The sequence below is a fragment of the Physella acuta genome, unplaced genomic scaffold (genome assembly GCF_028476545.2).
Source record: "Physella acuta isolate Inbredline_101_S28 unplaced genomic scaffold, ASM2847654v3 ptg001791l, whole genome shotgun sequence".
Classification (NCBI taxonomy): Eukaryota; Metazoa; Mollusca; class Gastropoda; family Physidae; genus Physella; species Physella acuta.
The window spans coordinates 71,756-84,877 of NW_026733301.1; the positions used below are offsets into that span (position 1 = coordinate 71,756).

General features: G+C 40.9%; 1 long non-coding RNA gene across 1 annotated transcript in view; it reads right to left on the bottom strand.

Annotated features, from left to right (window-relative positions):
- Positions 1 to 13,122, bottom strand: part of LOC131930513 (uncharacterized) — a 54,353-nt gene that overhangs the window by 9,806 nt on the left and 31,425 nt on the right. The window lies entirely within an intron of this gene.

Here is a 13,122-nt window from a genome sequence, read left to right on the forward strand (position 1 = left end):
TCCCCCGGTGCGGCACTTAATCGTGTCACCCCCCAGAGGCGTAGCGACCCTTCCCGGGGACAAACTTTCAAATTTTCGATTTGCACCCCCACCCCCTCAAACTTTCGATTTGCACCCCCCCTCAATTCTCTATATATTTTGCCTTGGTGTCACCCCCCTAAATGGTGTCACCCGGTGCGATCCGCACCCCCCACCCTCGCTACGCCCCTGGGCCCTATATGATAAAGTAAACAGAACAAATTGGTTGTTTATTTTGGCCTGCACCAGCCTCGTCCCCGCCTCTACTGCTATGCTGGTGCGGACACTGCAGCAATCAGCTGGCTGGGGGTCGACGTGGTCGGGTCGGTAAAGCTCATGATTTCTAAAATTGAAAAAATCCCGAGTTCGAACACTGAGCAGATGAATCTCAATAGCTGGGGACCGCAGCTCATCTAAGGGAGAAAACTCCAAAATCAAACAACTGCTATGGAAAGCAGGCTGCAATCTGAGTCAACTGCCCATATGGCGTATAACAAGTATATGGCGTATAACAACAACAGAATACTTAATTGCGTTATAGGGAAGAGAATCCCTCTAACAATAGTATTACGAACGAAGAAGAAAAGCTGGCTGTAAACATGTACCTCAGATGTTAGCGTTAATAGCAAGGAAAGTTATGTAGTAGCTGCTTAGCCACATAGAATTGGAGAAAACCCCAGCTGAATGAAAGCTAGGCGAGGAATAATGTTTCTGTTTTCCCCAAGTATGGTCTTGACAAGAATACATCCTGGAGAGACCTTGGACAAAAACTTAGACAGAGAACATGCAGGTTTTCAACAAGGTAGATCTATAGAATGGCGATTCCTCTACAGACCTAAATGACCTTTGTATTACTTTCTATTCACACTTAATGGTGTGAAGAGAAGTTACCTACTTGGGGGTCATCCATAAATTATGTCACCCTTTTTTTTTTGACGATTTTTACCTCCCCCTCTCCCCTCCGTCACACATCGTCACAAAAAAACATACCCCCCCCCCTAAAATGACGTCACACCTCAGCCTACAACCCCCCTCAAAATTGCAGTTGAATTTTTCTTAAAACATCGATATTTTTCCAAAATCTTGTCTGAACTCAGTCAAAATAGTGTATTTTAATAAATTCCTATTGCAATTTATTAAAACTGTTTTCTAAAACGCGAAATATCGTCTAAAATTCGTTTTCTAACATCGCTTTTTTATAATGCAAAAGTGTGATGTCGCACCATCTGAACCCCCTTCCCCTCGTCACACACCGTCACAAAATTACGGACCCCCCCCCCCTCCCCCCTGTGAGTGTGACGTCATTTATGGACGACCCCTTGATCACATATGGTATGCCTCAATGACGACATTATATATATATATATATATATATATATATATATATATATATATATATATATATATATATATACATATATATATAGTTTTGATGTATGTTTAAACAAGGATTGGTGTGAACGAATATTAGTGCGAAAGTTAATGACGCATTGATTAGTTACGCGGTTCGCAAGAATGTGACGTTTTACTTTAGTGTAGGTTCGTTGTTGTCGGGGAAAGAAGTTAAAAAGTACACTTGTTCTTGTTGTGTTAGAGTGATGTCGTAATGTAGTCCAGTCTTAGTATTGTTCGTTCAAGTCGTCCTTTGTAATGCAATAAATAGTAAAATTAATGTCATCCTGTAGAATCATTTGTATACCTTGATGTCGTCGTGCTTTGGGATGAACTACTGAATGGCTAGAAAGAATATAATGGTAGTGTAGACCCTCTCACTTCATAGTTGCGGGACACATAGACCCAGGTATAACATATATACATATATATATATATATATATATATATATATATATATATATATATATATATATATATATATATATATATATATATATATATATATATATATATATATATATATATATATATACCGAGGGGTCTATGGGGGGGGGTTATGACCCCCTTTAACCCCCCTGCCTGCGCCACTGCATATAGGTATTCGCATAGATTTAGAGTAGCGTCCTTTTATCCGTTGCGCCTTTTGTTTTGCGCTTTTTTCCGTTGCGCTTTTTTCCTTCGCGGTTCTTTCCGGCCACCGTCATGCCGAATCCCCCCCCCCCCTCCCCCCGCAGACAATCTGGAACGTAATATTAAAATCAAATATTAAATTTATAATTCAACCACACTATGGTAAACTGATGGGGCGAGTAGTTTGGGTGTGGGTGTGGAAGGGGGTGGGAGAGCTTACAAAATAAGAAAATAAGGCTCCTCGTTAGAGGCATCTTATTTATCTAATAAAATACATCAAAATTCAAAGACTAGTTCTCTCTTTCTTCGTGAGAGTTTTAAGTGTTTAAGAAGCATTCTTAAATTTAAAGTATGGGGGAAAATCCACCTTCGGTTTAAAACAACTCAAAGAAAATAATGCAAATTGAAACGTGTTGGATTTGTGTGATGTAGTATTACATTTTTAAAACAAGTTACGAGAAAGAATTCCGAATTATACCCTTAGTACTTCACAACGTTGATAGATACTTTAGTTATACAAAACAGTTTAAAAAAGATCTAAGCTAGGTTAACAAATATATAGATACTGATATATGTGTATGTTGTCTGGTGACTACAGTTAGATCGGTTGTGTGATGACGGAGTTTTGTGTGTACGTGAAAGTGCTACGTGTAAACAATGTGTAGTGAGGTGGTGTAAAATTCGTGTATGTTCGATGGGTGTAGGACAGTGTCTAGTGCAAGGTTAACATGTGTTGGTGTGTTTTGACGTGTGGGTGGGTGAGCTCGTGTTCAGGGTACGACCAATGGGAGATGGTCAAACGGAAACTACTGGTGGCAAGGACAACCGAGAGGGGAGGGGAGATAAATGAAACAACACGCATGTCAAAACCCATGGCATGGTGTGTTCAACAACTATTTCCCTTTCTTGTGAAAACAGGCCGGTTGTGTTAATTATTGATGTAGGAATTTTTTTGCCGTGTGTTGGTTATTGTAAAGACCTTTACAAGATAAACTAGCTCAACTGTATAACGTAACTATCTTTGGTACACACATTTAAATGGGCAAAGTTGTCTGGATTCTGTGTGTGGATAATGATTTGTTCGTGGAATAAGCAAGGACTGTTTATTTTTGAACATCGTCACTACGTAGTCAATAGAACCCATCAACAAGAAAATCAAACATGAGGAAACATCAACAAGAGGCTTCTTCAACTAAAGGACCGTTTTAACTTGAGAACCCATTAAATACTGGACCCATCAGCTAGAGGACCCTTCAGCTAGAGGACCCATCAGCTAGAGGACCCATCAGCTAGAGGACCCATCAGCTAGAGGACCCATCAGCTAGAGGACCCATCAGCTAGAGGACCCATCAGCTAGAGGACCCATCAGCTAGAGGACCCATCAGCTAGGGACCCATCAGCTAGAGGACCCATCAGCTAGAGGACCCATCAGCTAGAGGACCCATCAGCTAGAGGACCCATCAGCTAGAGGACCCATCAGCTAGAGGACCCATCAGCTACAGGACCCATCAGCTAGAGGACCCATCAGCTAGAGGACCCATCAAATAGAGGACATCGGTTAGAGGACCCATCAGCTAGATGACCAGAAATGGTGAAAATCAGATAAGTGTGTAGCATAAGTGTATATGTACACAGTAAACAAAAACATATCACAAACCAACGAACATAAGCTACCACCATTAACCGACAACAGACCACGATAGACCACAAAACTACGAACCACAACTAACACCACTAACCGACAACCGACCAACCAACGACAACTAATCCACTAATCGACGACCAATCGACTAACACCAATAACCGACAACTGACCTACGAATGACAACCGACCAACCAACGAAAACTAATTCACTAATCGACGACCAACCAACCAACGACCACAAAAATACGAACCACAACTAACACCACTAACTGACAACCGACCAACCAACGACAACTAATCCACTAATCGACGACCAACCAACCAACCAACCAACCAACCAACGACCACAAAACTACGAACCACAACTAACACCACTAATCGACAACCGACCAACCAACGACAACTAATCCACTAATGGACGACCAACCAACCAACGACCACAAAAATACGAACCACAACTAACACCACTAACCGACAACCGACGAACCAACGACAACTAATCCACTAATCGACGACCAACCAACCAACGACCACAAAAATACGAACCACAACTAACACCACTAACCGACAACCGACCAACCAACGAAAACTAATTCGCTAATCGATGACCAACTAACCAACTACCACAAAACTACGAACCACAACTAACACCACTAACCGACAACCGACCAACCAACGACAACTAATCCACTAATCGACGACCAACCAACCAACGACCACAAAAATACGAACCACAACTAACACCACTAACCGACAACCGACCAACCAACGACAACTAATTCACTAATCGACGACCAACCAACCAACGACCACAAAAATACGAACCACAACTAACACCACTAACCGACAACCGACCAACCAACGACAACTAATCCACTAATGGACGACCAACCAACCAACGACCACAAAAATACGAACCACAACTAACACCACTAACCGACAACCGACCAACCAACGACAACTAATCCACTAATCGACGACCAACCAACCAACGACCACAAAAATACGAACCACAACTAACAACACTAACCGACAACCGACCAACCAACGACAACTAATCCACTAATCGACGACCAACCAACCAACCAAGCAACGATCACAAAACTACGAACCACAACTAACACCACTAACCGACAACCGACCAACCAACGACAACTAATCCACTAATCGACGACCAACCAACCAACCAACCAACCAACCAACCAACGACCACAAAACTACGAACCACAACTAACACCACCAACCGACAACCGACCAACCAACGACAACTAATCCACTAATCGACGACCAACCAACCAACGACCACAAAACTACGAACCACAACTAACACCACTAACCGACAACCGACCAACCAACGACAACTAATCCACTAATCGACGACCAACCAACCAACGACCACAAAAATACGAACCACAACTAACACCACTAACCGACAACCGACCAACCAACGACAACTAATCCACTAATCGACGACCAACCAACCAACGACCACAAAAATACGAAGCACAACTAACACCACTAACCGACAACCGACCAACCAACGACAACTAATCCACTAATCGACGACCAACCAACCAACGACCACAAAACTACGAACCACAACTAACACCACTAACCGACAACCGACCAACCAACGACAACTAATCCACTAATCGACGACCAACCAACCAACCAACCAACCAACCAACCAACGACCACAAAACTACGAACCACAACTAACACCACTAACCGACAACCGACCAACCAACGACAACTAATCCACTAATCGACGACCAACCAACCAACCAACCAACCAACCAACCAACCAACCAACCAACCAACCAACCAACCAACCAACCAACCAACGATCACAAAACTACGAACCACAACTAACACCACTAACCGACAACCGACCAACCAACGACAACTAATCCACTAATCGACGACCAACCAACCAACCAACCAACCAACCAACCAACGACCACAAAACTACGAACCACAACTAACACCACTAACCGACAACCGACCAACCAACGACAACTAATCCATTAACAGACACAAAAAACTACAAACCACAACACCGTAAATACAACTGACATACAAGCTAACCAACTTACCGACAACAACCGCACGTTATCGAGAAAACAAAAAGCAGACCAGCAATATCCAGATTGAAAATGGAAGTCCGTAAACTACACCCAAGTCATCAGAAGCCCGTAAACTACATCCAAGTCATCAGAAGCCTCTGCCCTAGTCAATTATAACACGCAAGAAAGCCTTCAATTCAACAGAAAACCAAAACCAAGCAGTCAAGTCATAAATCGCCCGCGAAACTTCAAAATTCCAGCTGCAAGCTAATTAGCAATCAAATTACTCGCTGCCCGCTAACTCGTAGCATCTAAACAAAATCCGCTAAAATAGCTATCATGCCATCAACATTCCGCTAACTAGCTTATAAGTGAAACAAAAGCTAGCCCAATAACCCTCAAGACATTAAACAGCAAGACAAATAGCATTAAGGTCAAAGGCAGCCCGCCGAAAAGCCTAAAGTCATCAACTCCAAGCCAAATGGCTGTCTATTAATCAGCAGCAACTCAACTAGCCGTCAACAGCTCGCAAAAGAGGCTTGTCGTCTGCATAAAGCCAAATACCCTACAACTCATTAACTGAAAACCAATCAGCGATTATCATCTAGTAAACTTGCCGTCAAGTCATCATAACCAAGCCAAATAACCGTCAAGCCATCAGTAACAGACTAAATCGTAGTCCTGTAATCAGTAACAAGTCAAATAGTCGTCAAGTCATCAGTAGCAATAGAAAAAGTCGTCAAGTCGTTAGTAGGAAACAAAAAAGGCAAGTCATCAGTAGAAAGGCATATAGTAACCAGTAGCAAGCCCAAAAGTCGTCAAGTAATAAATAGTTAGTAAAATAGTCGTCAAGTAATAAATAGCAGTCAATCTTGTCGCCAGGTTATCAGTAACAGTCCTAAAAACCTTCAAGTCATCAGAAATAAGTCAATAGCCGCAGTCAACGTTAGCAAGCAATATAGTCGTCAAGACATCAAAAGAAAGCAAAAAAGTCGTCAGGTCATTAGTAGAAAGTCATATAGTCGTCAAGTCAGTCGAGAAAGCCAAACAACCTCCAAGTCACCAGTAGTAAGCCTAAAGCCGTCAAGTCATAATTATGAAGCCAATCAGCAGTCAAGTTTTCATTAGCAAGGCAAATAGCCATCAAGTCATCAGCAGAATTTAAAGTAGTCGTCAAGTCATCAGTAGCAACGTATAATGCAACTAAGTCATAAGCAGCAAGGGAAAAAGTCGTCAAGTCATCAGAAGAAAGAAAAAAGTCAGCAATTCATTAGTAATAAGTCAAGTCACCAGTAGCAAGCCCAAAAACCGTCAAGTAATAAATAGTTAGTCAAATAGTCGTCAAGTCATAAATAGCAAGTCAATCTAGTCGTCAAGTTAACAGTAACAATCCTAAAAACAGTCAAGTCTTTAGTAAGAAGCCGAACAGCCAAGAAGTCATCAGTAGCAAGCAAAACAGTCGTCAAATCAACAGCAGTAAGTCAGATTGTCGTGTCATCAACAGAAAGCAAAATAGTCGTCAAGTCATCAAACGAAAGCAAAATAGTTGTCAAGTCATCAAAAGAAAGCAAAACGGTCTTCAAGTCATCCGTAGAAAACCAAAAGGTCGTCAAGTCATCAGTAGAAAGTCATATAGTCGTCAAGTCATGAGGAGAAAGACAAATAACCGCCAAGTCACCAGTAAGAAGCCAAACAGCCATCAAGTCATCAATAGCAAGCTAAACAGTCGTCAAATCAACAGCAGTAAGTCAAATAGTCGTCAAGTCATCGTTAGCAAGCAAAATAGTCGTCAAGTCATCAAAAGAAAGCAAAATAGTCGTCAAGTAATCAAAAGAAAGCAAAATAGTCGTCAAGTCATCAGTAGAAACTCATATAGTCGTCAAGTCATCAGTAGAAAGTCATATAGTCGTCAAGTCATGAGGAGAAAGACAAATAACCGCCAAGTCACCAGTAAGAAGCCAAACAGCCATCAAGTCATCAATAGCAAGCTAAACAGTCGTCAAATCAACAGCAGTAAGTCAAATAGTCGTCAAGTCATCGTTAGCAAGCAAAATAGTCGTCAAGTCATCAAAAGAAAGCAAAATAGTCGTCAAGTCATCAGTAGAAAACAAAATAGTCTTCAAGTCATCAGTAGAAAGTCATATAGTCGTCAAGTCATGAGGAGAAAGCCAAATAACCGCCAAGTCACCAGTAAGAAGCCAAACAGCCATCAAGTCATCAATAGAAGGCAAATTAGTCGTCAAGTCATCAGCAGTGTCAAATAGACGTAAAGTCATCGTTAGCAAGCAAAATAGTCGTCAAGTCATCAAAAGAAAGCAAAATAGTCGTCAAGTCATCAGTAGAAAGTCATATAGTCGTCAAGTCATGAGGAGAAAGCCAAACAACGGCCAAGTCACCAGTAAGAAACCAAAAAGCCTTCAAGTTATCAGTAGCAAGCAAAATAGTCGTCAAGTCATCGTTAGCAAGCAAAATAGTCGTCAAGTCATCGTTAGCAAGCAAAATAGTCGTCAAGTCATCAAAAGAAAGCAAAATAGTCGTCAAGTCATCAAAAGAAAGCAAAATAGTCGTCAAGTCATCAAAAGAAAGCAAAATAGTCGTCAAGTCATCAGTAGAAAGTCATATAGTCGTCAAGTCATGAGGAGAAAGCCAAACAACGGCCAAGTCACCAGTAAGAAACCAAAAAGCCTTCAAGTTATCAGTAGCAAGCAAAATAGTCGTCAAGTCATCGTTAGCAAGCAAAATAGTCGTCAAGTCATCGTTAGCAAGCAAAATAGTCGTCAAGTCATCAAAAGAAAGCAAAATAGTCGTCAAGTCATCAAAAGAAAGCAAAATAGTCGTCAAGTCATCAAAAGAAAGCAAAATAGTCGTCAAGTCATCAGTAGAAAGTCATATAGTCGTCAAGTCATGAGGAGAAAGCCAAATAACCGCCAAGTCAGCAGTAAGAATCCAAACAGCCATCAAGTCATCAATAGAAGGCAAATTAGTCGTCAAGTCATCAGCAGTGTCAAATAGACGTAAAGTCATCGTTAGCAAGCAAAATAGTCGTCAAGTCATCAAAAGAAAGCAAAATAGTCGTCAAGTCAACAGTAGAAAACCAAAAAGTCGTCAAGTAATCAGTCGAAAGTCAAATAGTCGTCAAGTCATGACGATAAAGCCAAACTTCCGCCAAGTCACCGGTAAGAAGCCAAACAGCCATCAAGTCATCTGTAGCAAGCAAATTAGTCGTCAAGTCATCAGTAGCAAGCAAATTAGTCGTCAAGTCATCAGCAGTAAGTCAAATAGCCGTTAAGTCATCGTTAGCAAGCAAAATAGTCGTCAAGTCATCGTTAGCAAGAGAAATAGTCGTCAAGTCATCAGTAGAAAAACAAAAAGTCGTCAAGTCATCAGTAGAAAACTAAAAAGTCGTCAAGTCATCAGTTGAAAACTAAAAAGTCGTCAAGTCATCGTTAGCAAGCAAAATAGTCGTCAAGTCATCGTTAGCAAGCAAAATAGTCGTCAAGTCATAGTTAGCAAGCAAAATAGTCGTCAAGTCATCAAAAGAAAGCAAAATAGTCGTCAAGTCAACAGTAGAAAACCAAAAAGTCGTCAAGTCATCAGTGGAAAGTCATATAGTCGTCAGGTCAGGACGAGAAAGCCAAACATCCGCCAAGTCACCAGTAAGAAGCCAAACAGCCATCAAGTCATCAGTAGCAAGCAAATTAGTCGTCAAGTCATCAGTAGCAAGAAAATTAGTCGTCAAGTCATCAGCAGTAAGTCAAATAGCCGTTAAGTCATCGTTAGCAAGCACAAAAGTCGTCAAGTCATCGTTAGCAAGCAAAATAGTCGTCAAGTCATCAGTAGAAAACCAAAAAGTCGTCAAGTCATCAGTAGAAAGTCATATAGTCGTCAAGTCATGAGGAGAAAGCCAAACAACCGCCAAGTCACCATTAAGAAGCCAAACAGCCATCAAGTCATCAGTAGCAAGCAAAATAGTCGTCAAGTCATAAAAAGAAAGCAAAATAGTCGTCAAGTCATCAAAAGAAAGCAAAATAGTCGTCAAGTCATGAGGAGAAGCAAGTCAAATAACCGCCAAGTCACCAGTAAGAAGCCAAACAGCCATCAAGTCATCAATAGCAAGCTAAACAGTCGTCAAATCAACAGCAGTAAGTCAAACAGTCGTAAAGTCATCGTTAGCAAACAAAATAGTCGTCAAGTCATCAAAAGCAAGCAAAATAGTCGTCATGTCATCAGTAGAAAACCAAAAAGTCGTCAAGTCATCAGTAGAAAGTCATATAGTCGTCAAGTCATGAGGAGAAAGCCAAACAACCGCCAAGTCACCATTAAGAAGCCAAACAGCCATCAAGTCATCAGTAGCAAGCAAAATAGTCGTCAAGTCATCAGTAGAAAACAAAATAGTCGTCAAGTCATCAGTAGAAAGTCATATAGTCGTCAAGTCATGAGGAGCAAGTCAAATAACCGCCAAGTCACCAGTAAGAAGCCAAACAGCCATCAAGTCATCAATAGCAAGCTAAACAGTCGTCAAATCAACAGCAGTAAGTCAAACAGTCGTAAAGTCATCGTTAGCAAACAAAATAGTCGTCAAGTCATCAAAAGAAAGCAAAATAGTCGTCAAGCCATCAAAAGAAAGCAAATAAGTCGTCAAGTCATCAGTCGAAAGTCATATATTCGTCAAGCCATGAGGAGAAAGCCAAACATCCGCCAAGTCACCAGTAAGAAGCCAAACAGCCATCAAGTCATCAGTAGCAAGCCAATTAGTCGTCAAGTCATCAGCAGTAAGTCAAATAGCCGTTAAGTCATCGTTAGCAAGCAAAATAGTCGTCAAGTCATCGTTAGCAAGCAACATAGTCGTCAAGTCATCAAAAGAAAGCAAAATAGTCGTCAAGTCATCAGTAGAAAGTTATATAGTCGTCAAGTCATGAGGAGAAAGCCAAACAACGGCCAAGTCACCAGTAAGAAACCAAAAAGCCTTCAAGTTATCAGTAGCAAGCAAAATAGTCGTCAAGTCATCGTTAGCAAGCAAAATAGTCGTCAAGTCATCGTTAGCAAGCAAAATAGTCGTCAAGTCATCGTTAGTAAGCAAAATAGTCGTCAAGTCATCAAAAGAAAGCAAAATAGTCGTCAAGTCATCAAAAGAAAGCAAAATAGTCGTCAAGTCATCAGTAGAAAGTCATATAGTCGTCAAGTCATGAGGAGAAAGCCAAATAACCGCCAAGTCAGCAGTAAGAATCCAAACAGCCATCAAGTCATCAATAGAAGGCAAATTAGTCGTCAAGTCATCAGCAGTGTCAAATAGACGTAAAGTCATCGTTAGCAAGCAAAATAGTCGTCAAGTCAACAGTAGAAAACCAAAAAGTCGTCAAGTAATCAGTCGAAAGTCATATAGTCGTCAAGTCATGACGATTAAGCCAAACTTCCGCCAAGTCACCGGTAAGAAGCCAAACAGCCATCAAGTCATCTGTAGCAAGCAAATTAGTCGTCAAGTCATCAGTAGCAAGCAAATTAGTCGTCAAGTCATCAGCAGTAAGTCAAATAGCCGTTAAGTCATCGTTAGCAAGCAAAATAGTCGTCAAGTCATCGTTAGCAAGCAAAATAGTCGTCAAGTCATCAGTAGAAAACCAAAAAGTCGTCAAGTCATCAGTAGAAAGTCATATAGTCGTCAAGTCATGAGGAGCAAGCCAAATAACCGCCAAGTCACCAGTAAGAATCCAAACAGCCATCAAGTCATCAATAGAAGGCAAATTAGTCGTCAAGTCATCAGCAGTGTCAAATAGACGTAAAGTCATCGTTAGCAAGCAAAATAGTCGTCAAGTCATAAAAAGAAAGCAAAATAGTCGTCAAGTCATCAAAAGAAAGCAAAATAGTCGTCAAGTCATCAGTAGAAAACTAAAAAGTCGTCAAGTCATCAGTTGAAAACTAAAAAGTCGTCAAGTCATCAGTAGAAAGTCATATAGTTGTCAAGTCATGAGGAGAAATCCAAACAACCGCCAAGTCACCAGTAAGAAACCAAAAAGCCATCAAGTCATCAGTAGCAAGCAAAATAGTCGTCAAGTCATCGTTAGCAAGCAAAATAGTCGTCAAGTCATAGTTAGCAAGCAAAATAGTCGTCAAGTCATCAAAAGAAAGCAAAATAGTCGTCAAGTCAACAGTAGAAAACCAAAAAGTCGTCAAGTCATCAGTGGAAAGTCATATAGTCGTCAGGTCAGGACGAGAAAGCCAAACATCCGCCAAGTCACCAGTAAGAAGCCAAACAGCCATCAAGTCATCAGTAGCAAGCAAATTAGTCGTCAAGTCATCAGTAGCAAGAAAATTAGTCGTCAAGTCATCAGCAGTAAGTCAAATAGCCGTTAAGTCATCGTTAGCAAGCACAAAAGTCGTCAAGTCATCGTTAGCAAGCAAAATAGTCGTCAAGTCATCAGTAGAAAACCAAAAAGTCGTCAAGTCATCAGTAGAAAGTCATATAGTCGTCAAGTCATGAGGAGCAAGCCAAATAACCGCCAAGTCACCAGTAAGAAGCCAAACAGCCATCAAGTCATCAATAGCAAGCTAAACAGTCGTCAAATCAACAGCAGTAAGTCAAACAGTCGTAAAGTCATCGTTAGCAAACAAAATAGTCGTCAAGTCATCAAAAGCAAGCAAAATATTCGTCATGTCATCAGTAGAAAACCAAAAAGTCGTCAAGTCATCAGTAGAAAGTCATATAGTCGTCAAGTCATGAGGAGAAAGCCAAACAACCGCCAAGTCACCATTAAGAAGCCAAACAGCCATCAAGTCATCAGTAGCAAGCAAAATAGTCGTCAAGTCATAAAAAGAAAGCAAAATAGTCGTCAAGTCATCAAAAGAAAGCAAAATAGTCGTCAAGTCATCAGTAGAAAACAAAATAGTCGTCAAGTCATCAGTAGAAAGTCATATAGTCGTCAAGTGATGAGGAGCAAGTCAAACAACCGCCAAGTCACCAGTAAGAAGCCAAACAGCCATCAAGTCATCAATAGCAAGCTAAACAGTCGTCAAATCAACAGCAGTAAGTCAAACAGTCGTAAAGTCATCGTTAGCAAACAAAATAGTCGTCAAGTCATCAAAAGAAAGCAAAATAGTCGTCAAGCCATCAAAAGAAAGCAAATAAGTCGTCAAGTCATCAGTCGAAAGTCATATATTCGTCAAGTCATGAGGAGAAAGCCAAACATCCGCCAAGTCACCAGTAAGAAGCCAAACTGCCATCAAGTCATCAGTAGCAAGCAAATTAGTCGTCAAGTCATCAGCAGTAAGTCAAATAGCCGTTAAGTCATCGTTAGCAAGCAAAATAGTCGTCAAGTCATCAGTAGAAAACCAAAAAGTCGCCAAGTCATCAGTAGAAAGTCATATAGTCGTCAA